This window comes from Linepithema humile, chromosome 7 (genome assembly GCF_040581485.1).
Source record: "Linepithema humile isolate Giens D197 chromosome 7, Lhum_UNIL_v1.0, whole genome shotgun sequence".
NCBI classification, from domain to species: domain Eukaryota; kingdom Metazoa; phylum Arthropoda; class Insecta; order Hymenoptera; family Formicidae; genus Linepithema; species Linepithema humile.
Genome location: NC_090134.1, coordinates 20,027,416 through 20,054,261, shown reverse-complemented (window position 1 = coordinate 20,054,261; position 26,846 = coordinate 20,027,416). Strand labels below are relative to the sequence as shown.

Here is a 26,846-nt window from a genome sequence, read left to right as displayed (position 1 = left end):
AATCCAACCGAACTCACACAAGTCCCTCGGTCGCGAGACGATAAGATTGGATTGTCAAGGATCTTTACACAAATACACGAAATATCTAAGTGCCGGATAACAGCTCCCACAAAGGGCTAGAGCCGATCCTCGTGGGCGAGATCGAGCTCTATTTATATTACCATAATTTCCTTGCGATAACACGTCGCCTTTAATAGAAACGGGCGACAAAGTTCAATTGATAAGGATAACTCGATAGCCAGTCCATTTCCATAATATTAGCTTTCACCTGAATATAAATTAATAACGCGTAAATATTCATAATTGCATCGTTGAGTCGGATTTACTCCCCGGTTCTTATCTGTAGCTATAAAATCACTCGCGAGATGCTTCCGACCGCAGGCGCGCGCGATTTCTCGAGACTACTAAGTGCTGCATAAAATATACACTTTCTCCACATATTAACCCTTAGTGACACTGCGACTCCAATAAGAATTATATATATATTTTATCTTATCTATATTTGTTTGAAAATGTATGCCGGGGACGAATATTTTTGACTTTCATGCGTCGAGGGGTAATTAATTCTAATTTTGGCAATGTGAAGCACTGTGAAACGAGATTGATATGACTGCTGGAGAGATTGCGCAGCCTAAATACAATGCCTACACAAGAAAAGGCAGAGGAAGGCATGCAGGACCGGCGAACGGAGGCGAAAGAGAGATCGAGAGCAGCCGGCCCGGAGCTACGGAACATTTAACCGAACAAAAGAAGCCACTATAGGCAGCAACGTCCGACGGCGTTTCATAAAGATACGGATTTATCGCCATCGTGCCCGAAAAGGGGCTCGCCGCGCCGACGACGACGAGCTCTGGCCGCGACAAAAATACGAACCCTTTAGCTTCAACACCTTGCCGCCTAGCACCGATTCCACACGCATCGCCCATACTCGACGAGTTCTCACGCGGAAATTTCCAAATTGAACTCCGTCACGCGAAAAGAGCGCGATGCCAAACAAACAAGCGGTTTCATAACGGAAATTTCGAGATACCTCTTCGACGAGAAGAGTTACATAAAAATCGTGCACTTCATATTTTCGTATTATCAATTTAACTTGATACATTATCGGACGTATTAAAGTATTTTAAGCACCTGTCAGAGGAAATGTCCCGCGTTAAATTACGGGCCGTTAAACTTGCACGCAAAATTTTACAAGACGTTCGACTGGATATCGACTTTGAAACGGATTGACATCGCCCGCTGTCTCTCTTTTACAATTTCATTTATAGTCAATTACACCGCGTGCGAACGATGTCGTAAATTACTCTTTTGCGCCACGTCTTATCAATTGCGCATAACTCGTGGCGGAGCGCATTACAGTCGCGAATATATACGGGAAGATTTATTAGTCGGGAAGATTTCTATCGATCTAGTGCCTCCTCCGATCGTACAGTTCTGCGTAAAAGTAATTCATGATTTTACGCCGCGTCGTTCGCGACGCGAGATACCGCGAGAGGTCAAATGGCAATCGACAATTCGATCGGCAAGGTGCAAACTGCTGCGCGCGTACGTCAACGTGCGACTTTAACGATGTCCGCGCGAGTTTATCAGCAGCGCGACATGTTTATTTCGTGTCGTGTCGTGTCAAGCCGCGAATGGACGACGAGGTTTTCGCAAATAATCGAGACATCTTAATTGTTTATATTCGAGCAAATATATTTGTGAAGTGGCTAATTAATTTTTGACGTACTAATAATTATATAACAATTCTCGGAAAAAAAAAAAAAAAAAAAAAGATGTCACTCATAAAAGCCGATTTCTCAAAATGGACCATAATCATTCGACCGCTATAGACGGATAAGCGAAGTCGGCGTGCGTCCATGGTCCATGGAGACTTCGCGCAATAATCTGGCTGTCTACCAGGCAGGTCGGTGACAGCAGCTGGTCTCGATCCAGCATTGGACGCTTCCAATCTTGCTGTCCCCTCCGCTCCGTACAAGAACTGCTCTGCTCTTGTCCGTCTCTTTTTCTCTCCATTCTGTCCTCTCTCATTCTCGCTCTGCCGTCCATCGCGGCGTCTCTCTTTATCATTCGCTTCTTCCTGTCCCTTCTCTCTCTCATTCTCTTTACTCTCGGTTCCCGTCATTCCCCCCCTCCCCCCTTTCGTGCCGTGACTTAAGTCTACCCTGATTTACGCCCGTTCACCTGCTCATCCGTTTCAAGAGTGGCCCACTTGCGCCTCTCTTTCCGGCTGCCTCGCGCGCCTCGCGAAGCAATCGGGGACGTAGCAGGCCTGACATTATTATCCTGCGCCCAGTTCGTTGAAGGCCGCATTAGAAATCTTTGTACTAGCAACTCATTAATCGCTGTACACCGTGCGAAACGTCCGAATGCAATCCCGTCCTTATTACGTGCGCAGCCGGTATTTGTAATGCGATCGCGTGTTAGATCAATCGGAGCGATTCGACGGCTCGCCGCGGAGCTAAAAGTTAATGATTTCGTCGGGACACGCGAGATGATAATTCCAACGAACAAAATAATCGCTAATTGAACGTTACACTAACGAATAGCACCCCGAGCGTTCGCGAAAGCGCGCACCTGTAACTTCGTTGGAGATGACAGACAGATAAAATAATTAAACAATAGATGTAATTCAACGCGGAGTGGTGTCCTGTAGTGAAAATTCCTTTCTGTTAAATACGCAATTAGAATGATAATTAATAACTCCCTCTTCGTTACGGAGGGTAAGCATAACTGTGCGATGCTATCATCGGCTCTCAGTGGCCTTTAGGCTGTTTGCAGTTTCCGATAATTTCTCTTAATTAACTAAATTATGATAATCGCTGGAACATGAAAAAGAAGGTCATGCCTTATGGCATGTTTCACTTAACATAAGTGACAGAGGGAAAAATTGCTGTCACAGTGACTTTTATATTGTTAGTAAAGTACATGTTTATTTCAAAAAGATGAAGTATTGATAAAAGGATGTAATTGACATCAAAAAGTTTCAGAGATAACAATCTTGGAACGGTGAGGTCGGTTTAATCGAATAAATAAAATTTGCTCGTACATGACGAACATTTTGCTGAAAAAAATTTATGGCAAAGTGTATAATGAATATATCGATAAATCGATCAAAGAGAATTAGTTTATAATCTTTGTACAACAACCAATTAAAAATACAAGTTCCGCGAAGGCATAAAGAGGTATAACGGTATAAATTAGTATAAAAGAGCATGATATAACGAGCAGCTCTCGACGATACAGCTAATCTCATGGGAGATTCGATTCCTGTATCGCCACGTATATCCGCAGCTCGTTAATGATTCGAGCAATTTTGCTATTCGGAACTTCGAACCGGCATGAATAATCAAAACATATTACTGGAACTCGTGCATCATCACGGAGAAATCGGATGTGACATCGAAACTCGTTTCTCTTCTATCGGCAAAGTCAACGGCATCGCTCGTATTATATTTTACAAGTAATTATTCATCGTCACTCAAAGCTGAATTCCAATCCGAGAATAAATCGAATATTTTAACGTAATCATAAAATCGACGTAATTTCGGCCGGGCAATAAACGCGGCACGAGGGACCATAATATAAAACACCGTTGCTTTCCGAAATTGTAAATGCTTCTGAAACGCATAACCGCGTTATACGATCGCACATAAGGCCGTGCTCGTTACGAGCATACAAAAATTATGCCTTCTCTCTGTGCACCAAGTGCCAACATTGTGTCTCTGCTTACGCGATAATCGTTAAGTGTCAAATAAAACGCTAACGTGAGCATTAATGTGCCGCGGCGATTAGGGGCGGTGATGCCGCAGAAGCGAGCGTAAAACCGTCATAAAATGTTAAAGAATATATAATATTTCTAGAAAGCCGAGACGAATCTCACGGCACTCGAGATCGGAGAGTAACGAGAGATGTCCGCGAGGCAAATTCCAACTTTATTCGACATACGCGAATCGCTCTTCTTCTTCATATTAATTAGACAAACGCGATATGATAGCTACACGCGTTCACATGGCGCAATGCGACAAAAAGCCCGCGTGTAACATGATAATAACGTAACTTAGTGCGATTTCATCAGCGTGTAAGTGGCGCGTAAAGAGCGTCGCGCGACAGGTACTCCCGCGAAATCCATCGGGGGTGTAAAGTGTAAACGATCCGCCACATCGGCGGGCCGTTATTGCCCGAACGATGACCCGGCGTTTCGATTAATCGGAAACGAGTTTGTCCGATCGGCCAGGCCGAAGTAACGAAAGAACACTGGACGCGAAGCGCGCGAGGCAGATACTGGGACGGGAGACAGAGAGAGAGGCGGAGATGAAGAGCCACTCGACGGTGTCACGACAAAACGCCAGGTACGTACTTAAGTATATATAGTGGTACCCACAGGAGGCAGCGCGGGGAGGCTACCCGGCTGTAAAGTATAAAGCATTAAGCGTTAATCTCGGCGGTGGACAAGATAATGCCCGAAGTCGGCTCCGTGTGAGGAGCCTGTGAGTGGCTATTTATCTCGAGTTTAAATCGATTTGTATGCTAATCCACGAGAGAAATCCGCCTGCGTACATAAAACTGAAGGAGGCCTACAAAACTCAACCTCCATGAGATTCCAGATATATCCCTGACTAATTAGGCCCACCGCCGCCCTGCCCACTTCCTTTCCCCTCGCCCCTTCCGATGATACCGACCTCCCAACCGTCGGGAGTCACCTCTCTTCGTCGAGAAACCGTCGTGTTTCGCCGAACGTCGGAGAAATAGCGATCGTTCGGAGGTAAAAAGAGGGAGAAGGGGGGAAAGAGGACGAAAACAAGAGGAGAGAAGCTTGTTTCGTTACGACAACGGCGACTACGACAAACGTTCGCGATATTTCTCGCTCTATCTCTCTCTCTCTCTCTCATTCACCTGTATTAACTTCACCGATGGATGCGCTGGGATTCCAGGGGCCAGATCACCGCTATAAAGGATCGCGTCTCGGTGGAGGGCAAAGCGGAAAGTGGGAGGTGCCGAGCCCTTGGAGAATCGCCGCGCGAATAACCGTTCGCGATCCTGCGTTGACACCACGACAGCGCTCTCGTTGACATTTTCTGAGGCCCGAGCAGTAAACTCGTTAGGACCGCGGGTACCTGTCCGCCGGGTCGATGACCGTTTCATCGATAACGTAAGCAGCTGCAGGTAACGTTCCGCGCGCGCAGGTAGATGCGTCGAGTTAGACGGAAATTTGGAAGGGTTCCAAATGGGAGGACGCATTTGGAGGCTCACGGATCCCCAATCCGAGCTTGATCGTACCGCGTATCGCACGAAATCGCGCCCCATTTGCCATTATATTGTCCCGCCGGGAAAGAATTGGCACACGTGCAAGTTTTAGCACAGCGGCGAAAATTAAAATTTTATCGCCGACTTCAAGACGGTAGATTTCTTTTTTAACCGAGCACGCACGTTTTGTTGCTTCGGTTTTAATTCCAACTCTAATCTCGGCAACGAATCTAGATACTGGAAAATATTACGAAAGAACCAGGATCGTTTTCAAATAATTGTCAAGTGGGCGTGTTGTCGCCTAGACCATAATATGAAAGCTATCATGGAGGAGGAACGCCCGTCTCGCTTTATTCCCGAGCTGGCACCAGAAAGCCAACGTTTATGGGTCGAACATTAAATTTGAATTGCTTTGATCTTTTATATTTTTTTCGTAGAATAGGGAGATTCGATGAGCTCGGGTGGGCGAATGGGCAACTTCACCACGAATAGTTCCGTTTAAATGCAAATGATGAGCACATGCAGAAATATTAAAATTAACATTTCCTCGCTGAATAATCAGATAATGCTTGACACTCGCTGACACACTTTACATTTTCTGCAATCTACATTTTTAATCTAAATTAATTTAAGTGACTGGAAAAACACAAATTTATTATGTAATTATTCTAAAGTATTTCAACTGATCCAAACACATGCAACTTCAGTTTGAATTTTCTGTATAAATTGCAATGGGACACGCAATGGAACGAGATAATCAACCTGTCACGCGCACTTTGAGAATGGTGTTATGATTATTGAACGTTTCAATATTTATATTTCGCGTCAATGCTCGATAAAAATAACAGCAAACTCAATTCGCTCGTCCGCGCACGATTCTGCGATAGGTAAGCGTTTTAAGAGGACCAATTATGCGAGGAAACTTCAATTTGCATTTCGCTCCGGGTCCCGAGATAAGATCACGCATACTGCGATCGGTGGACGCGAGCGCATGCGTTTCGAGACAAACTGGTATCTGGTTGACTGGACATTGTTCCACTCTGAATAACCGGCCGTAACAATTGAGTTCGATTTTAAACAAAGGACTCTATTAGGGCACGCGCGCATTTTCCATGCCAAGGCGAACGGGATTGGCCGCGGAGACAGATCGCGCGAGCGGCGAGCTCACATTGTATTCTCTCGGTCTATATGGGCAAAACCACCTGTTTCGCAAAAATTCGACGTTGGCGCGCAGTATCGATATTGCAACATCGATCTACGGCGATTGCACGCGCCTTGACAAATCAAGCGAGAAGCGCACACAAGAATGCATAGATGTATTTAAACAGGAGAAAGCTTACATGTAGAGAATGTTGCTTGATGAAAAGACAGGACGGATTTTATTACGAGTCGAGCGTATCAGCGATTCGATGATAGTTGTCGAGCGCCGGAAAGAGTTATCGTGAGAAATTATTTGATTTAATGTATTTCATTAAAAAAATACGCGACGCGGAATGCGCTTAGGGTCTCAATCCGAACGACAAGAGAGTATCAGGATTGTTTATCGCGCAATAAGACTGACAGAAAATGATATTGAAAATAAGTTAACATACTTGATCGATGTACGAAAACCGTCGTCGTTCTTGACGCGGAAAATTATATCCCGGTGGTCTTTACGTCCGAGCACAGTGGATTTACATGCAAATTGCTACGCACAAAATGAATACGCTGCGCTTTAAAGGATTTCATTTTGAACATTTACGAGCTCCTAACACACCGAAACGGCCGTAAGAGCATAAGGAATACCGGCGAACGTAACTCAACGTCGATCGTTGAAGAGCACGTGAGAAACAAGCGAAGAAGATTTACGACAAGGAAAATATACCTCCTATCCCGCGGTCGCGCGCGTGTGCACATTTCGATGCGGAAGAATGAGAGAGGGCTGTGAGAGAGTCATCTTGCAAGGGTTGTAACAACGCGCTCTCCTTTGTGATGCAGCGCGTAAAGAATTTAACCTTGCGTACTACGGGGGTTGACTTTAACGCGCTCCGTCAGCTCGAGAGACGTTTCCTTGGCAACTTTTCGCGATATCCAAAGTAGATACGCTTGTGTCAGTTTATGCCGCAAAAGTATCCGTCGCGGAAAAATTGAAAGCCGACGTGAAAAAGAATCAAGGGCGTATATTAAATAAATTATTTTTTTCTTTCTTGCACAATACTGAATAATTTTTTTGTTCCTAAAGGTATAAAATATGTATTAGATATGTTATTCAAACTAAATTGTTTAGGTATAAAATTTGTTGAATTTTTAATAGCATTAAATATGTAAGTATTTTTAGATATCATTATTTTCATTATAAGTGATAGACTTATCATCGTAAAGGACGCGTTACAACTCGCATCTTCCGCAAAATATCTGTATCCATTGAGGATTCTAAGAACGGGAAGGCCCGGCTTCCCCGCGTGTATCTCGCGGTAGACGTTTTACGACATTCGGTAGAGCCATAAATCGTCGGGCCTGGTTCGATTTATGCATCGATATCGGTGCACTTAAGTATACAAATGTGCCCTTAATTGGACTGTCTCCTCCCGTGCGTACCTACTATAAAAGCGGCACCTCATGCGGCACCCAAATCACTGTTGACAGGCACTCCTTTTAAGATGAAAATATGGCCACTAAAAGTTCCCACTATCAACTGTACGCAATCCGGCAGAACATGATTTCGCGAGAGGCATAACGCGGAACGAAGAAACTGGTACGAGACAGCGACAGGTGTGGAAGATAAGTATATCATGCGATACGCAAATTTTCTCCGTTATCATATGCATTTATAATATGAAAAAAAAAACAAGGCAGGGGAACAAAAGGCAAGCTGCGACGATAAAAGTCTGTGAAAAGAGAATTCGCATAAAATGAAAGTCCGCGTCACGTCGACGTATTCATTCGCCACCTCAATTTCCTGCTGCAAATGCCGCGATACGGGACCGGCTTAATAACTCGATGCAACCGCATTGTGCACATTGTGTATCCAGGGTATCCGCGTAATTGAGGATAATAATACACGGACTATAGATGACTTTCAGTGACCGTTAGGTTGAGAAATTCCTCTAGTTGCATTAGAAACATATAATTAAATGCTTTGATTAATAATTTATTGCGTCAAGATCGTAAAATGCAATCACGCAGCAAGATATACGTTTTCTCACATCGGACCCCATTACAACAATCAATAAAATCATAATTTCTACTCAGCCGTTCGCTCATTAGAAATCTTTCATGTCCATACTTTTAGATCGTTACCGAACGCATCGGAAGAAGATAAAACCTCACGCGCTTTATGTAACGATAACGACACACCAATATTGATAAAACTACGTAGAAAAATGTAGAGCGACGTAAAAGATACTCGGAACTTTTACAGATCCCTTCAAAGAAACTATTATGTGCGCCGACAGAAACAATCTTCCGAGGATTGGCGCAATAATCAAGCGATTTCTTTTCTGCACGTCTATGAGCGAGAGGCGACTGTGCGAAAAATAAACACGCACAATCCGAGAAAGTCGAACGTGTCGCGATGCATCGGTGCCTTACGTGAAGCGTGCCGCCGCGATCGCAGCCGCCACTCTCATTGACGATTGTTCCGTACGTGGTAGCCAACGATCGTTTGATTTTTCTTGCGTCTTTAATTAAAATAAATAGCGTATCGCGCCGGATCCTATTATGGACAATCTATCAAAACAAGAAACGAGTCTCCGCCCTGGAAGGGACGAACGAGCGCGTTTTGCGAGCAAATTCCGCGATCACGAGTGCTTAACTGATCACTCGGGTAATGTGCACGAGTTTCGACGAATCGACGAGCGCCAAAAGAGCTCCCGCGGACAGTCGATCGACATCCGCGGCGAGACATTGCATTGCAAACGTGACCGAGCGCGACGTAGCGAGAGCGCGATTTTTCCTACTTGCAACTGGCGGCGAGAATCAACCGGGTCGCTGTCGCGATCACATGCGCGTGATAACCGGTCGCGTTGGACAATGTTCACCTCCTGCACTGTTTCTACGGCGAAGCGCGCAGCCGAACGATTATCGACGTTCGACAATCGAAGGATTTATCGTTCCATTTGCCCGCGTGTTCGCCTGAGAATCCGCGCTCACGATTGCGCAGAAGAAACCATGAGACGCCGCGAGACGCGAGATCAACTGCATCTGCCGGTTCCGCGAATGTCGCGAATTGCTCTCGCGCCTAATTGACATTTTTGAGACCGCTTTCTTAATCCTTCGCGATCACAAGTCAAGATATTTCTGTCGTAATGACTTAAAGATTCTTATTAACGTCTGCTAAAGATTAATTCTCCACCTGTAACCCCACATATCTATTTATCTTGCACGTATAACATGTTTTTAACGAAGCGGTAGCACGCGGTGAGAATTACTACTCGCGTACGAAATCGCGCAATGATCTCGCTCGCGAAAAGAGGAGTCTAAAATATATGTTGCGAAGACTGTGATTACTGCGAAGAGTTCGCGAACAGGCGAAAAGGCGGAAATTTTTCTACAAAAGCGGATACTTTTCAACACGAGCGCGGTGGCAAAACGTTGCAACTTACCGTCAATTTCGACCGGTTGCTTCCGGACAAACGAGACGTCGATCGCGCGAATCACTCGTCATCACGATTACTCGCTCGCATAATCGATTCCTAGTGGAACGCACTAGCTTGCAATGGCTGTTTCTTTCCGATGGCACCTGACACGAGATTTTAAGCTCCCGCACTGTCGTCAAGGTGTTTCACCCACACTAAATGGTCCACGTTTCCGCTCGGCGATCAGAGAGAGATACCTCGCACTAATCACGCGCGGTCACAAAAAATGCCGGCCGAACCGGACGAATCTTTCACGGTACACTTTATTTACTCACGTTTAAAACTAATTGAGCAATCATCGAGATCATATCGATCACGCAGTACGTCAAGTCGGGCCCCCGCGTTCGAAAATGGCTACAGCAAAACCACGAGAGGCTTGCTAACGATTCGATTCAATCACTGGTACAAGAGAAAATAACAAGTAAACAAAAAAAGAAAATTAAATATTGCGATCACACAGGCAAGATCACTATGAAAAAAATTCTTGCAGAAAACTGGCAGCGTTTTGTCACTAAAATCAAATTTATTCTTAACAGTTGTCAAAGCCAACGGCGTCGTAATGAACAGGCGGTAAGCGTAAAAACTTTCGGATATACGCCGAGGTCTCGTCTTTGATCAAACAATCTTTTCTGGTTAGCCTCGCTTAAGCGACAACGACAATTCGAGGCTCATCAGATTGGCCCGGTCGTGGATCGTTAGCCCTTTCAGTCCTGCCAAGGGATGTGACGATAACAAGCGCGGCGGCGGCACCAATGTCGGATCATGTAAGAGTTTGACGTTCCAGAACAATTAACCCCAAAGTCTAATCGCTTTAATTAAGCGTCACCCCTAGTTTCCTGCCAGCCTATCCTTCCCTTTTCGTCCATCGAGATTCGAAGTCTCCCCCGCTTCCTCCCCGTCATCGGATCCTCTTGATCCTGGTCTACTCCGTCTTGATCGATTGCGTGCGACCGTTGTCGATTAAGAGCCACTCCAACTTACAAACTCAACGTCGATCGATGACAGACGTTTCAGACCGCGATCATCGTGCGAACTTTTTCAATACGAACGATGAGCGTTTGATTTTCCTTGACAATCTTTTTTTTTTTTTTTTTTTTTTACAATGGATCTACAGACTTCTTAAACTCGGAACAAAATCTGGAAGGAAGATCCAGTCGCGGATGATCCTCGGCAATTCAATGAAAATTACGAGATTAACGACGACGATGACGACAATGACGTCAATTGACGGACGCGATTTCCCACGTGTTTACATCGCACTGTCTCGTGCGCGCCTTACTGTCAAAGAGCGCGGTATCAGTGCGCGCGCCATCGTCTTTCGATTCTGCAGAATACCGGCCGCGAAGGGACGCAACGAATCCCGCGCGTCTCGTTCACGCGGTTTCGTACGTTCCGGGCGTTTCTCTCGTTTACACCGGCGGCATCGATACATACACGCGTGACCGATCGCACATCCGATCGGGATGATTTTCGTCTCGGCCACCCTCGCGGCGTACCACACGAGCGTCGACGCGAAATGTTCACGGCACACCGGACGGCGCGAACGAGCGACCACGGACGATGACAATGATAATGATATAACAATAGCGTGCGTTCTCCGCTGGTTCAGATCTTACACTGAAGACCAAGGTACACATACACATGTGTGTCGGTCGAGCCGGCAGGTAGAAGAAGGAGGTAGAGACCGAGAGGTAGGAGGAGGTGGAGTGTGGCTCCGGAGGGAGGGGAGCCCACGCTCTTGTGCACCGGCCGCGCACACAATCGCAAGCGGTACCAAACACATACATACGCGGACACGCGTGGGCTTTTTCTCTCTTTCTCTCTCTCTTTCCTTGTCTTTGTCGTATATATACACGCGCGTGTACAATGTACCTACGCTCTCGCGATCGCGAAGCTGCGGCGGAATCGGCGGTGTGCTCTCTCGCGCGTTTACGCACCTGTATGCGTCGGATGCTGGCCTGGTGTACGGGCGCCCGGTGTACGTACACTTCGGCATGCCGTCTCTTTCGCGCGAATGCTCTCAGTGTTCCCCCGCTCGCGCGATGTGCGTACATATGCGTGAGAGGGCCGTGTGCCTACACGCGAGGAGACAACGCCATGCCGTGCCGCACACAGGTAACCCGTCGTCTCTCGGAGAGCTCCAACCTCGCCTCGTCCCGCTCGCGCACCGCGGCACCTCGCTTCACTTACATACGATACGATACGAGCGAGCCACAAGGTAGGCAGGTAGCGCACAAAACTAAAGAGACTCGGGAGAGAAGGCAGAAAGAGCGAGACAGTGCGAGATCAGGGGGATGGGGTAGAGTGAAAGAGACGTGGAACCGGGCCGTGAGGGAGAGAGAGGAGCACGGAGAAAAGAGGGAGCCGGGGACTAACCACTGGCGAGAAGGAGGTAAGAGAAAAGAGTGACTAGCGCGAGAGAAGAGACGAAAGGAGAAACAGCCTACAGTCATGGAGGGGTGTCCGTTGCTGCTTCTGCTTACTCCCGGTGCTGCTGCCGATGCTGCTGCTGTTGCTGTTTTAGCCGCGGATACGCGCGCTTTAACGCAGTCGCACGGGCGATTGTCTGCCCCCCCCCCCCCGCCCTTATTTGCGCTACCTGCCTGCTACATTTCTTCGGGAATAAGAGTCATTTAGGCCAGGATGACGAATTATTTACAAATGTTACTCATCGACCGGGCGCTTTTCATATATCGATCGGTATTAGCGCGGCACGATTGTATCGTACAAAAAAAAAAGTCAGAATAAATATTCTAAGCAACTATAATCAACGATCGTTTCGTCGTAATCTCGATTGATTCACTTCTAGCATAAGAACTATGCTAACAGCGTGAGTGCAAATTAAAAATTTATATATTCCACTTCTGAACTCTAAAAAATTTGTTTTAAATTTAGAAAATTATAAATAAGTGTTATGTAATTACAAGAAAGATGTTGTACAATATATACAGCTGTGCACTTTACAATCTTTCCTACAGATTTCTCTACGATTAAATAAACTACACGAACATTACTGTTAAAGAATTAAAAGGAAAAGAGATAATATAGCTGTAAGAATATCAACGTGGGTAGCATCATGTATACCCAGATCGACCTATCTGTCCCGCCTCCGCCCACGTACCTCACCTGTCATCTCCTCTTATCTCAGACAATCCGTTCATTCGTCTTTCGAAGCCGCTTCTCTCCTCATTGCTTTTTTTCGTACTTCATTTTTTCCTGTTTTTTCCGAGTACTTCACAAGAAAAAAATCTCAAAAGATAAATACTAGGAAATAAATAAAAGTTCACTGTTGAAAAATTATAATAATAACTGAAGCCTTTATCTTATCGTAATTTTTCTACGATTCTTCACTGCTAAGAATATAACGTATATGCATGACTTAAAAAAACATCGAGAAAAAATGGAAGAGCTGCGATATTAATCTTCTTAATTGAAAAATGATGACAGCAATACTCTAATAATCGTTAAGTATTCCTCGACAAGCCCGAGTCGCAAAACAACGCGCGACGACAATAGCACTACCGTTACATAAATCGAATTACTCAACGCCGAAGCATTACACAACTGTGTTTGCGCATGTCGATCGTGCCAAAGTGATTTGTTTGTACGCAATTTAGTACATCTGTGCGCACGGCCTTCGACGAGCGATACAACGCGCGAGTTCGCGCATTCAAAACTCACACGCGGAAAGTTTCACGGAGGACGCGTGAAAGAGACGTGGAACCGTTCTTTCTTTCGCCGGACTGTTGCATCGTTCGCCATTAAGGCGAGTACGATTTGCATGCGCTTCGCGAAAAGGGAGACCTGAAGCGCGGTGGGGGGGTGGGGGGGGGAGGGGGGGAGGGGAGACACGCGGGGCAGGAGGCCTTTGATTTATCGTTTCTGCTGCCGCCCTCCTTCGACGTCCCATGCAGCGCGCGATCTGTTGCGCCACGTTGCGTTCCAATTTTGAGTTCCACCGGCGCATAATGAATCGGTATGCAAATCCTCGAATAGGGATCATAACTCATTCGTGCGATATCGTGTTCTCACACGCGGTCAATCGGGCATGCTTCACAGGACCGACACGACACGGCGCGATGCGACGCGACGCGACGCGACTCGTTGCTAGCAGGCCAGGCGGAGGAGATAAGAGTTGCCGAAGACCGGCCGCGGCAATTACAAGCGCGTGTATATATACGGGCGCGCGCGCGCGCGCGCGCGCGCGTCGCAACGATATTCGATACAAAGATGTGAAGGAAAAATCCCCAGTCAAACTGACATGAAATATGTGACCGAGTCCGCGTAAAAATATCGGCCCACCACCGTCCCTGTTAAACGTCCACCGCTCGGGCGCGAAGCCCACTCACGACCGGATTTTCTAACTGCGCGTTGTCGTCTGCGTTTCTTCTGTATTACGGATTTCCCATCCAATTGGACGAGCAGATTTATGTATTGGCATTCTAGAAATTATCGCCAAGGATATGTAAACACAGTAAATCTCGCGATAGAGAGCTTCGTGGTCGATCGATTTTATTATTTGACTTGCATCGCATACAACGATTAGATATCAATTATCTTTGTTTTATCACAGAGAGCGAGAAAAAAAGATTTTTTTCACTTTGCAGTCTGTTTGCATGGATCGTAAGTTGCCTACATTGTACAGAAATGAGACGAGTGTACAAACCAGTATCTTTAGCGAGTGTGAGAGATGACATACGCCGCGGAGGCACTCGCTCCTTGCACCGAAGGACACTCCCGGGATAGCACTGCGGTAAGATAGAAATACGCCTTACGTTCGGGGCCGGATTTATCGCGTGCCTCTTGGACATTAACGGCCCAAAGTGTCAAGGGCGACTGAGCTTGTTACGGCGCGGATGCTCCGGCTCTATCAGTCGCCGAACATTGACGGGAACCAGCGAGAAAGAGACACGGATAGACAGATTGAAAGCGGCAAAGAGAGGACTACGGGGTGACCAGAGCGAGCAAGGCAGAAAGACAGACGCGAGCGAAAGAGAGACAGTGAGAGGAGGGGGAGACGGCGAGGCGAGTAAGGGTTCGTTCGAAAAGCAGGGTACCCGTGTCCATTGACCGTAGGTACGCCAGTGTCGACCGCATCGATAATTCGATAAAGTGTCCTCACATTACCCTATTGATTGCTCCATTGTCCCCGCGACGCTTCTCGGCGATGGCTTCATCGAGGCTTTCAGCCCTTGGTCCGATGCTTCGGTCCCACTTCCTTAGTCTCGCCGGCAAGTCGTCTGTGTGCGCGACGTAGTATAACGACTGGGCTCGCTTCTCGCGATTGATTAAACGCAGCGGCGGTCCCCGTGGCGGACATTGTTCGCGCGGAAATTATAGCATCTTGAGATAATTCGGCGACGCCGAACAATTAAATCCGAATTTCTCGTCGCGTCTCGCCGAAATTATTCGCGTTTCATCGCGACAGACATATAAATCGTATTAAAAAAAATTTACGTTAACTGTAAGCTGCCTGATAGTAAATTATATTATTAAAAAAAGATCGCGTGCGTATGTTGATTGGATTACGTTTAATTAATGACCGGCGATACCAAGCAGTCACTTATTCCCGATGCGACTTGTTATATTGTCGCTTGGACTGCATTTTGAATGTAGAGATCCATTGATACCTCGCGGACGCGCGGGCCGCGCGCTCGCATCTGGTTCCTAAACTTCATATATCAACGGCCACGCGAGCGTCGGATCTCTCGTGAAATCGGCGATCGATTATACCACCGAAAGAAAGGTGGTAAGGGGAACAGGAGGCGAGGAGAAATCCGGACCTTCGCTGCATGCCTGAATCCTAATTGAATCGTCAGGGCGCTTGGCGGAGCACCGGTCCTTCGGATACCGACTGCTGACATCAAGAATGTGACAGATAGCCAGCCGGGGCATCGCGTCCCTTCCGAAAACCCTTAGCATCAAATTTCGGTCGATCGAAATCGCGATTTCCTTACATTATTTATCGAAGCAAAATGTTGTTTAATATATTGCATAATAAAGTTACAACACAATCAATTGCTGAATTTATTTAGATTTTGCGCCATGCGTTACGTTAGTAAAAAATTCTTTACAAATCCGCTGTACAAATGTGCCTACTTGGAGAAGAAGAATATTAAACAACGAGAAGCGTATAAAAACTCTTAACACGTCGATGAATTGCCTATGCAAACACCTCTCTTGTTGTCTCTTTTTATGGAGTTCCAGCAACATACGAGTATTGGCGTGAACAAGTTGATTTTGACATGTGCATAGTAATTAAATTACCGGAAGATTCGACTACCGGTTTTGCGCGCGCGCGGCGATGACCCGCGCATCACTCAGTGATCGTCTGTAGCTATTCGGGAATCTTTTGACACTGGACTTAGCCGGAGCTGTGTGTAGTCATGGTGCTCGTACCTGTTCCTGTGGGCGGGACCCGGCATGCCATTCTATTTCAGCCCGGCTTTCATTCATAACTCGGGTTTTTAATAGCTCGCCGCAGTGCCTGTGGCGACGACGTTACACTCCCGGTTTCCCTCGCCTTCTCTCACCATTGACCTCTTCAGCCGAAAATCATTCTCCATGCTGAGCGTTACTCAAGATAAATCGACGTTCGATTACCTCTCTCGCTTTCTGCTATCTGTAGTTATTTGAAATTCGCGTTACAATATCCGGAATGGTTCTCTCGATACGCTTTAGAAAATATTCATTAATACAAAAACAAATTAACTTGATAATTTACATTAACTTTTCCTTTATTTACAGCCTCAGTGAAAGCGTTAGATATTGTAATTTTCTATAAACGTAAAAGACTCGGTAACACTCGGATGGAGAACCAGACTTTTGTATCGCATGTATCAAATGCCACATAACATGACACAACTTTCTCTTTCTTTTCTCTATAAAATTTCTCTGATTCGCATTATCGTAATAGCGTCAAGTATTTCTTGCTCTTATAAAAAAAAATTTTACCAAGCATTTTACTATTTTAATTTTATCAAGCATGCGACAGTTAATAATTGTATAAAAAAAAATAATTATTGTAATTGAAAATTATATAAATTTTGAATGACTACATTTTCTGCGTCTTTAAGCAAAGAGAAAAGATATAGCGAATAATGATGACATTGAACTCAATATGTGCTGTCGCAGTTGCGATACTGATGAGATAGTGACATTACATGACTTATGGAAGAGAAGAGAATTTTAATACGTTCTGAAATCTTGCAAGGGGAGCAAGAGGCTCGGATGCGGAGGTGTAATTCCGCGGAATATGCTCTCGAATGAAGCTGTCAATGCATCCAGAATGATCGATATGCACGTATCTGTCTACGAGGCAAAATGCGACAACCCACTCGCAGATATCCGTGTACGGACGGCACGCGGTAAGATCTCGCGATATTGGAGCTCGTATATCAAACTGAATTATTTATTATCTTCTGACTCAATACATTTTCTTGTATTTTCTTCAGACCCACGAATGCTAGATTGCGCGCTCGCGCTACGACTTATATTCGTCTCGCAGCTCCGCTTAGTTGTCTTCATACTATAAATTCATTCTCGTTCTCTATAATTAATCTCGAGCATATTTATATGCGCTTCTCGTTTATCTACCGCATCGTTGTGCGAAAAGGATAAAAACAATGGCCGCAATTCCATTATTTCTCGCCGCTTATTACGATTTCTTCGCGAGATAACGCGTTATGCTTTCGCCCATCCGATCAACACTTTTGTCGCAGGTGCAGACAAACGGTTCAGCAACAAATCATTCTCGCTCTTCGACGCGAAAGCGCGGTTCTTGTCGTAAGCCGATTAATCCTATCGGGCGTATCTCCGAAGGGCTTTACGCGCACCATGAAAAGCCATGACATACACGTACGTACGGACGAGAGCCCTTTCGGGGCACCGCACGGCCTCGTCGGGAAGAACGAGAATGCCGAGAGAATAACCGAAGAAAGAGAAAAGAGGTAGGCAGAAGGGGAGATGCGTGGTACGCAGTGGGGGCAGGGAGGGTGAGCTCGCGGAGGTGAGGGCGACGCCACGAGGCTTATAAATAGACACGCGGATAATCACTCAGGATTTATGGTAACCACGGATTATCAAGTTGTACAAGGGGGTATATTTCATATTCGCGACGTTACCTTATTTCAATGGGGGAATACCTGTTCCGCGCGTTACAAACTGCATGAGCGTGCATACACGGGGCGACACGTGTGTTGCATCGTGAGCGTTCTCGTAGGCGCTCGAATGTGTGCACCGCTCGTATCTGTGCGTTCGTCCGTTCCGCGCGCTCGCGCATCAAGAAGACTGGCTCTCGGGGAGGCATCCAGATGCCCCCTCGTCCTTCTCGTTCCATCTTCGCCCGTGCCCTCTCTCACTGCGCCCGTCTCAAAATCATTCCCACGTTCAGCGACTACAAAAATGCCCGGCCACTTTTCCAAGAGAGCGATCCCCTGACCGATCACCGGCGACATAGTACACCGACTCGATATCCGCTCTCGAGATTAGAACGGGGACTCTTAACGGACGCGCAGACCTCGTTGGGTGTCGCCCGTCAGAGCTGGAATTTCGAAACCACTCGACCGAAAGGATGAAATTGCAACCCCCGATAAGAAAACGCGGCATCGAGGAAGAGAGGAAAGAATTGCTAACAGTAAGGAAAAAAGGAACAGAGATTCGTTCTTGCAACACAAAGTACTTCCACAAACAGCTACTTTCGCGATTTCATAAATTATGATGAAAAAATCATATATTAAAATTTTGCACAAAAATAATTATATTCCAGATTTATATTATCGTATTTGAATATATAACATATTCGAAATTTTATAACATGTAAGAGTAATTTATTCCTTAATCATCTGCAATTGTTTTATAAAAATTAAATACAAAAGTTGATCTAATTTCTATCATAAATTAACAAAATTCTGATGGAATCGTTTTTAGTCAATTATAATGTGATAAAAAATTACAATGTATAGAGAAAATAACTACTCACTATTGTCAATCATTAATTAAATATAATTCAATAATTACTGTCGTGTACTTGGATTTGTCACGATATAATTCACTATCGGTCTCGATAGCTAATTGCTGTGGTAAAATCACTTTGCTGCAATCACGATATCTTTCAGCGATAATTTTCGAAAATAACTCTATGTGCAGTTAAAAGTATGCCGCGGAAAAATTACTGATCGATAATGCGAGTAATATCCGTTGATGAGAAAAGCAACCAGAGAGTGACTCACGACTTTGCTCACCTTCCGATTGTCTTCGCGCTCGCCGTGACCTCCCTTCCACTTTTCACCCGAGTGACGCTTCCGATGAGCCTCTCTCTCTTCCGTTATTAGCCATCGGTGGAATTACGAGTTATGGTAGACAATGAGTTCATCGGTTCCGGATGAAGGTGCGCCGCGCAGCTCCGATAAATGGAGAGACCTGTCCGCGGCAATCGCCGGCACGGCTCCTCGTCGGTCCGTACGTCGTTCGCGGCAATTACTGGCGGCCGAGCCCCGCGCGCGCGCGCGCGCGCGCGAGAAAGAGAGAGAGAGAGAGAGAAAGAGAAGCGCGCACACGAGTATACGAGACTTTAAACGCGAGTCAACACTGTCGGCTCGCCGACAGAGGCATCGCGTGTACGGCAGATAGTATCGCCGAGATGCAACAATAGAGCCAAGACCGCTTATCCTCCCTCCCCGCCGCTGCCGCCGTACCGATTCTCTCTCTGCTCTTTCTCTCTCTCCACGAAATATTCCCACAGTCCAGCCTCACACACGCCGGATTAACGCACCCACTGGGCTTCCCATTGTCAACGCACGTAACCGTACACACGCATACATACGGACGCACATGTCGACCGCGCGCGGCCTCACAATGCCCCAATATTCCTCAATCTAAAACGGCCCGGCGTCTTTTTACGCGATTGTTAAGAGCAGTCTCTATTATGCAGCAGAGCGGGCCCTTGGTCCCTCGGATCAGGTTGCCCCGATTTTCACTATCAGCTACGACCGTACCATCACCAGAGACGCACGCAACGTGCTCATTGTTCACCAACGAGATCCGCGTCACCGGATTCGATCGTAGCTGCACTTCGCAGCTTTCCCTGAAAGCTGTGTGCATCGAACGTCGTGTAACCGCAAGTTAGAATAAACGCAAGCTCTGTTAAGCTACGTTTTCAACAGGATTCACGAGGAAAGAATTGTCATAAACGACGCTTGAATTGAAAAGCCTTTTAACCAGCACCGTTACTGTGCGGTCCGACACATGACTCGCTATAAGTGTAAGCGCAGTTGACGCCTGACCCTCGACCTACGAGTCGTACATGACGCGACTTATCTGAATTCATTGTATTCGAAAGCATCCGCAGCGCGGCGTAACAGCTTCCGTCGATAAAAGTACCGGATGCAGTACGCGCTTTTATTTCGAATTACGTGAGACGGACGAATACTAATCGAAACAAAATGCCTTTTCATCTTATTTATGCCATATCCATGTCGGCCTTGAAGGTCAGCGTGGATGGACAGGCAGGAAATAACTATAGAACCTCACCACCAAGGAAGAGACAACATGCGGAATGGAGAAAAGAGCGGCACTTAAGACCCCGGAGGTTTAATTATCTCCCTCTTGACTGTTGTCATAATTCTTGGAGTGCGTAGAGACAGCTGTATAAGCAATATTTAACGAAGTTTTCCAGAAATATGATAAAAATCTACGTCGTACGAAGAAAGGGGAACAGAGAGAAAGATAGAGAAAGGAAGAGAGAGAGAGAGAGAGAGAGAGAGAGAGAGAGAGAGAGAGAGAGAGAGAGAGAGAGAGAGAGAGAGAGAGAGAGATTAATTGATAATTTTGTTATTTCAATTTTAATTAATTTAAATTTTTATAGAATCAAAAAGCTAGATCCATCTTTGGATTTTATTGCGTTATTAATAATCGAAATCTTTCATGATTTAATGGGAGAGTCAATACTCTCGGATTCATCGGCAACGTTCCATTTTTGTCGATGGCAGCTATTAGTCGAGCAATAATCCGATGCCGCGTGAAAGCCTCTTTCGCTACGTACACTCCAGATTACGTGCATTCCCTTTCATACGACTCGCCGGAGAATTCTGTGCGCAGGCTTTTTCAGCATGTGTGAAGTTCTTTCTGCAGCATTCCATCGTGGATAATCTCTCATTCGCCGCGACTTTAATGGCAGAATCGATATAATTTACGGAAATTAAGAACAGACGCGATGCCGATGCGTTGTGATTCATAAATAATAGAAAACTTATCCAAGATGAAATCTGCTAACAGTGTGCCTTATTTTTTGCAATATTTTTATATAATATTAATATTATTTCTGCTACACGTGTATATTGTTTCTGCTGCAATTTTTTTCCTTAATCCAATATTGTTGGCAATTCATAAAAATTCGCAGTGAAAGCAAATCTTAGCCGCTGCTCGTAATTATATCACCGCCGTTTTAAGTTTTAATGTCGAGAGCAGCGAACCTGCAATGGTTAATGATCCCTCGCAGCGGTGGGAAAACATTAATATCGAAAGTACTTGGGAAGTAATTGATCAAAGGGAAGTTATTAACGGCGTCAAGCAGAATTGTAGACATAACGCCAAGTACATTTAAAGAATCACACAGTTAAATGTACTGTACTTATATAGCTGTTAAGTAAATATTCTCAATGTGAAGAATATACACAGATGAGCAAAATTAATTTAATAAAAAAAATTGTTCGTACGTATAGACGATATTATGTGAACTAATTTCACACGCGAGGAAATTTGAAGCAATTTTTTTTTAATGTGTTTTTAAGTATGAAAATGTTCATTATACTATTAAAATATATATGGAGAAAGTTCTATTAGTCATGCAGAAAACAGCAGCATCCACGAAGCCCGAATTATGGGCGGCTACCTACGGGAGTGACACGCGAACGTGAGTGAAACAAGTCACGCACACGCGAACGCGCTCGCTGGGACAATGCCGCGCTGCGCTGCAACGACAATACCAGCTGACCGCCTGTGTTCGGCATTTCGCGAACAAATCGGAGAGCGTCGTGCTGGCACCCGGACTCGTCGACGAGGGGGATCGAAGAAGGTGCACGGACAGCATCAGCCGCTGTTAAGGAGGAGGAGGAAAAGAAGAAGAAGAAGCAAAAGAGGCTGAAAGCATTGTTCCGTTCCCCTTTCACCGCGGGCCCTGTTTTTTTTCGTTCTCCCCCCTACATTTCATACCAGTGCACCATGCGGTACCTTCTACCTCCCTAAAGCCACCTCAAACACACCGGCCCATGCTCAGGTGTGCTCCATTGTTAGTCGCCCTACATATCGCGTACCACGGCCTCGCGTTTTGCCCTCTTTATTATATGTTTGGCCATTATGACCGAGGAGAAAAGAGAGAGTAAGAAAAAGAACAGAAAAAAAAAGGAAAGCAAGAGAGAACGAGAAAGAGAAAGCACAAAACGCGTACATACACGCATGAATGTATGTGAGTGGTGATCGAGGGATCAAGTGGCATTGTGATCTTTAGACACAATGTTGTTCATGTCGGTGTAATCTCGCGCGAATTGCGGGTTTTCAGTGCGGGAATTGTTTACTTTACAATAATACGATGATAATTACATAAAAAAGTAACTACGCTATTTTAATTAAATTGATAATGTAGTTTTTATATTTTTATTCTTTTATTTCTCTTCTGAAGAGAACATTTCTCAAAATTTTCCGATAGTAGTCTTATCGCTAAATTAATAAATATGCTTAGAAAGGAAAAACAAGAAGCGCAAATATTGATTTGGTGAAGCAGATAGCAACTTGTATTTTTGCAAGCAACCTATACACGAAAACTTATGCATCTCCAACTTTAATACGAACAGAAAGGATGAAATGCTGTAAACTAAAATTTCTTCGCCGAAAGAAAATAAGAAGAAATTTCTCTCGTTGCTTTTGAACCTCGAGCGAGGAGTAAACTAGGCAAAGGGACAGGTTTCATTTTTGCATGCTAAAACGCTTACATAATATTCGCGGCGGTACGCAATGTTTTGTTGCTCGATTTGCGGAAGCGTTTCAGCGGTACGCGAAGCACGACTCTTTATTACCGCGGACACAAGCACGTGGGATACGCGCTTTTTTCGAGCAAACATGCGATTTCCCTCGGTTTCCAGTACTCGACAAAGTACTCGGATGCGAGAAAGAGAAATAGAGGGAAGGAAGAGCCTTACGAGTCATTGCCAAAGGGATTTACGCGATGCTCGTCGTGACCTTAAGGGCACGTAGCATCGAAAAATTACTAAATTATTTAAGCCGCGTCTCGGTGCTTGTTGTCGGGTGATTTATTTCGACTATCGTGATGCATAGTCCCGGTATCCAATATTGTAATACGTTTTGCATACGCGCACGTATCATTGTCGACGGTCGTGGCCCGGCGATTGAAACACTACCCGGGCTATATCTCAACAAGTTGGCCGGGCGTTATGAGTACCTGTTCTGCGCGGCATTATGTTCTCAGTGGTAGAACAAGGCGGATTCAGAGAGAAAGAGAGAAGTTATATAGAAGAAGATGTTTTCTGATCACTAAATCGGAATTCTCTATTGTTCCAGGCTTGACGAGAGACAAATAAGTGTCTTTGATTTATTTTAACATATACGTCCGTCGTGTATGTCATCGATATGAAACTGCGAACAATTTTTATTTTGCTCGATTGTAATTTGCTCTGTTGATGATTCGCGCGGATGGAACAAACAATCAGCCGGTTTATAAAGCGACCAACGAGCGCGTATTACCGTGGCGGATCGGGTGTAAACATTTCACGTTATTAATTGCCGTTTTACGAGTGCAAATCGACGGCGCGTATCGAGAAATCTGCCCTGAGGCGTAATTAAATAGGTTCAGTATTAATTAACATTAAAATACGCTCTAGTAATTAATATTAATTGCTGTGATCCTAGGGCTACCATAAATGTTTCTGTTGAAACAAGTCCCATCTATTATCTTTTGTTTGACATTATCCTACGGCATGCATATCATCACATAAATAAACAGTTATAATGTTATACATATTATAAATTAAACTCAATATTGTTTATGGAATTCGATTACAAATTTCTATTATCGTGTGTTTTTTCTGACTATCAAAAATTAGTTTGTAAAAATTCGTTAGTTTTCCGAATTAAAAACCAAGCAATATATACCTATAAAAAATTTAGTTATAAAAAAAAATATAAAATAGTTTTCTTGCTATTATAGAACAATGTGTTAATTCTAGATGGTCTGCACGTGAGATTGCACATTAAATCGTTAAACTGTCAATCACGTATTAATGGATCTACGATAACCTTCGTAAATCTGACAAGTAATAAAGCATCTGACACATATCTTCTTAACCGCCCACTTCACAATAAATAAGAATCGCTCGGTGATTTATGCGCCGTCGGCAATTTTTTCGCTCGTTACTCGGAGTTCAGGACGAAAGAGTCGCGCGAGGCACCCACATGGTTGTTACCGCACGATTAATATGTTAATCGGGACGACGATGTCACATTAGTCACGAACGCCGCAAGCGCTCGTTCGCGCTTAACTGACGTTCGACGCTCCCGGTAAGAACATCGAATCTTAACGTTCGCTGGCTTTTTTTTCACTTAGCGTCGCGCAAATCGCCTCGAGTGCACCGCGCGCGCGATCAAGATATCGCGTGCGCGGAGAGAGCATACGACTCATTTTCCGCGCGCGCAAAACACGGGCGCATCTCCTAGGTGAATGCCAAGCGGCATCGCATTTACCTTGACTCCCATTAAGAGCCACCTGTACGTTAGTGATGATCGCGCTTCGCGGAAGAACAAGGTTTCGAATCGGAATTATACTTGAACATCAAAGCGTATTTTCACTCGAGATCCGTTATCGCACATTAGCTTTCAAGAAAAATAAAAAACTAATCAAAGATCGAATATTATTTATTGTATAATAATTAAATATCGAACTTGTCAAACCATTCTCACATCACACAAAATAAAAGATCATATTTTAATTGAAACGTTCTTAAATCGCAAATCATCTAATCTGTGACTTTTCAATTTTCTGAAAGAAAATTAAAACAACTTGGCGTATCGATATATCTTCTGAACTTTTTTGTATCGTCTTTTCCTATTTTACGATGATATCTCAAAAATAACGTGACGTTGAAGTGTATTAATAGTAATTTATCTGTCAGGTGAAGCCTCTCTTGTCAGTTCTTCCTAATAATAATCGTACTGTCATTGGTAACGTAAAACAAAATTGAATTACCTATTTAATCGAGTAACAAACTAGAAATAGACTGAACGCGTCAGCGTTATACCTTTCTATTCGGAATTATTGGAGCGATATGAAGTAAGAAATCGGTCGCGCTCCTCCGTTAATCAGCAATTACCTCGCACCGTTTAAATCGCCCCGTTGACGCGCCAGCACCTCTCTCACGTACGAACATCCATCCGCACAATTCGCCGACGAGCAATTTACGACCGGGTCGTCCGTAAATTTACTTTCTTCTGCTATCGCGGCACGCAATTACGCGCCATCCATTTCGCCTGTCGCCCCGTCATCGAGCCTCTAACGCGTATCTCCTTAAAAGCGACTCCCGCGTGATTCGACCGTTGCCGACTTGCTCGCGCGTTTGTTCGCTTATTTGCTCGCCTGCTCGCTCGCTCGTTCATTCGTTCAAGAAGCAAGACGATTAGTAATTCAGATCGACGCCGAGAGTAAGACGTTACGCGAGCGAAGCAATTACGGATGCCGTCGCCGCCACTTCTGAAGAGCGCCGATTTTTTCGCGTCACCGCGTTGATCTAGGAAACTCGATAATTGTCGCTCTCGCGGTCGCGCAGCGAGGCTAAATTCAACTCAAGATTCACCATAACGCAAAGTTAATTAGCCGCGTGGAATCTAAGGTATTCGCCGTTCGGCCGAGTACGCGAGAGATGCTCGCGCGCGCGCGTGCACGCCGTCCTTGTGAGGCCAAATATGTGGTAGTGACATCGACTTGGCGCCAGTCCGCTCGTTCTGCAACCGGACCATCCTAACCGGTGACGTGTAAAAGCACGTTTTCAAAGTAACTAGGTACAGGTACACGTACCGCGGCGGATAATGTATCTGGATAAAGGTATGGCTATGGTTTAAGGAACGCGCGATTATAAATAGGCGCGGTTGCACGCGAGTGTTCAGATACGACGCTGCAACGATTCAACCGTGTATGTACTTTGTTGCAGAAATAACGCATAAATGACGGCGGACACGAATCTCGGGAATTTAATGTAATTAATACTAAAATATATTATATTACATTAATGCGTGATATGGATCGTTCGCTTTTTGTTGGAGGAATAATTTTCTTAAGCTTGTATACTGCAATTTTTCCGCACGGTCTATAATAAACAAACATTTTACACTCGCGTGAATTATGCGATTTGGACAAAGTAGATAAATATTTTCGAAAGTATTATATTGATTAATGCAAGCTTTAATATGCAATATTTAAATAATATATAATCACAAAAACTAGATATTTGCATATAATTGTGTTATTAAAATGTTAAAATGTAAAACTTCACAATTTTATCAAATTATATTTTCTTAAGCGTCTTATGCTACATTGTCAGAACAAAGACGTGGAATTTGCGGGCGCCTCTTTCTCGAAACCGCACTTCTTGCGATCCTAGCGTACGGCGATTGGTCGGAAAAACACTTCGCAAAACCGCGCTGTAATATACGAGCCTAAGGTCTCGACCGAGAGCGTCCAGCGTTTATCTCTTTTCGATACGGAAGTCAGACCGGAGGAATTAATTGCCTGCCGTGGCACCTTACCACGAGACACCCGAGCGTCTCCATGCAATATCTGTTCGCCGCGGAGCCATTAGCCGGGCGCATACTTTACGCGGGAAAGCACATAAGAACTGTGAGCATAACGAAAGCCCGTCGACTGGCAAAACCTCGTTTCATCAGGATTCATCGCTTTTGCTAGAATGTTGTCGCGGAATAAGA

At 45.0% G+C, this 26,846-nt stretch overlaps 1 protein-coding gene across 5 annotated transcripts in view; it reads right to left on the bottom strand.

The window, feature by feature from the left end:
- The window catches only part of Sox102F (transcription factor Sox102F), a 220,619-nt gene that overhangs the window by 120,994 nt on the left and 72,779 nt on the right, over positions 1–26,846 (bottom strand). The window contains exon 1 of one of the 5 annotated variants that reach the window (XM_012360554.2): positions 9,831–12,528. The exons of the other annotated variants lie outside the window; for them this stretch is intronic. The gene's annotated coding sequence lies outside the window, so the exon portion shown is untranslated. Of the gene's footprint in view, positions 1–9,830; positions 12,529–26,846 lie in introns of those variants that run through there. 5 annotated transcript variants of the gene reach the window in all.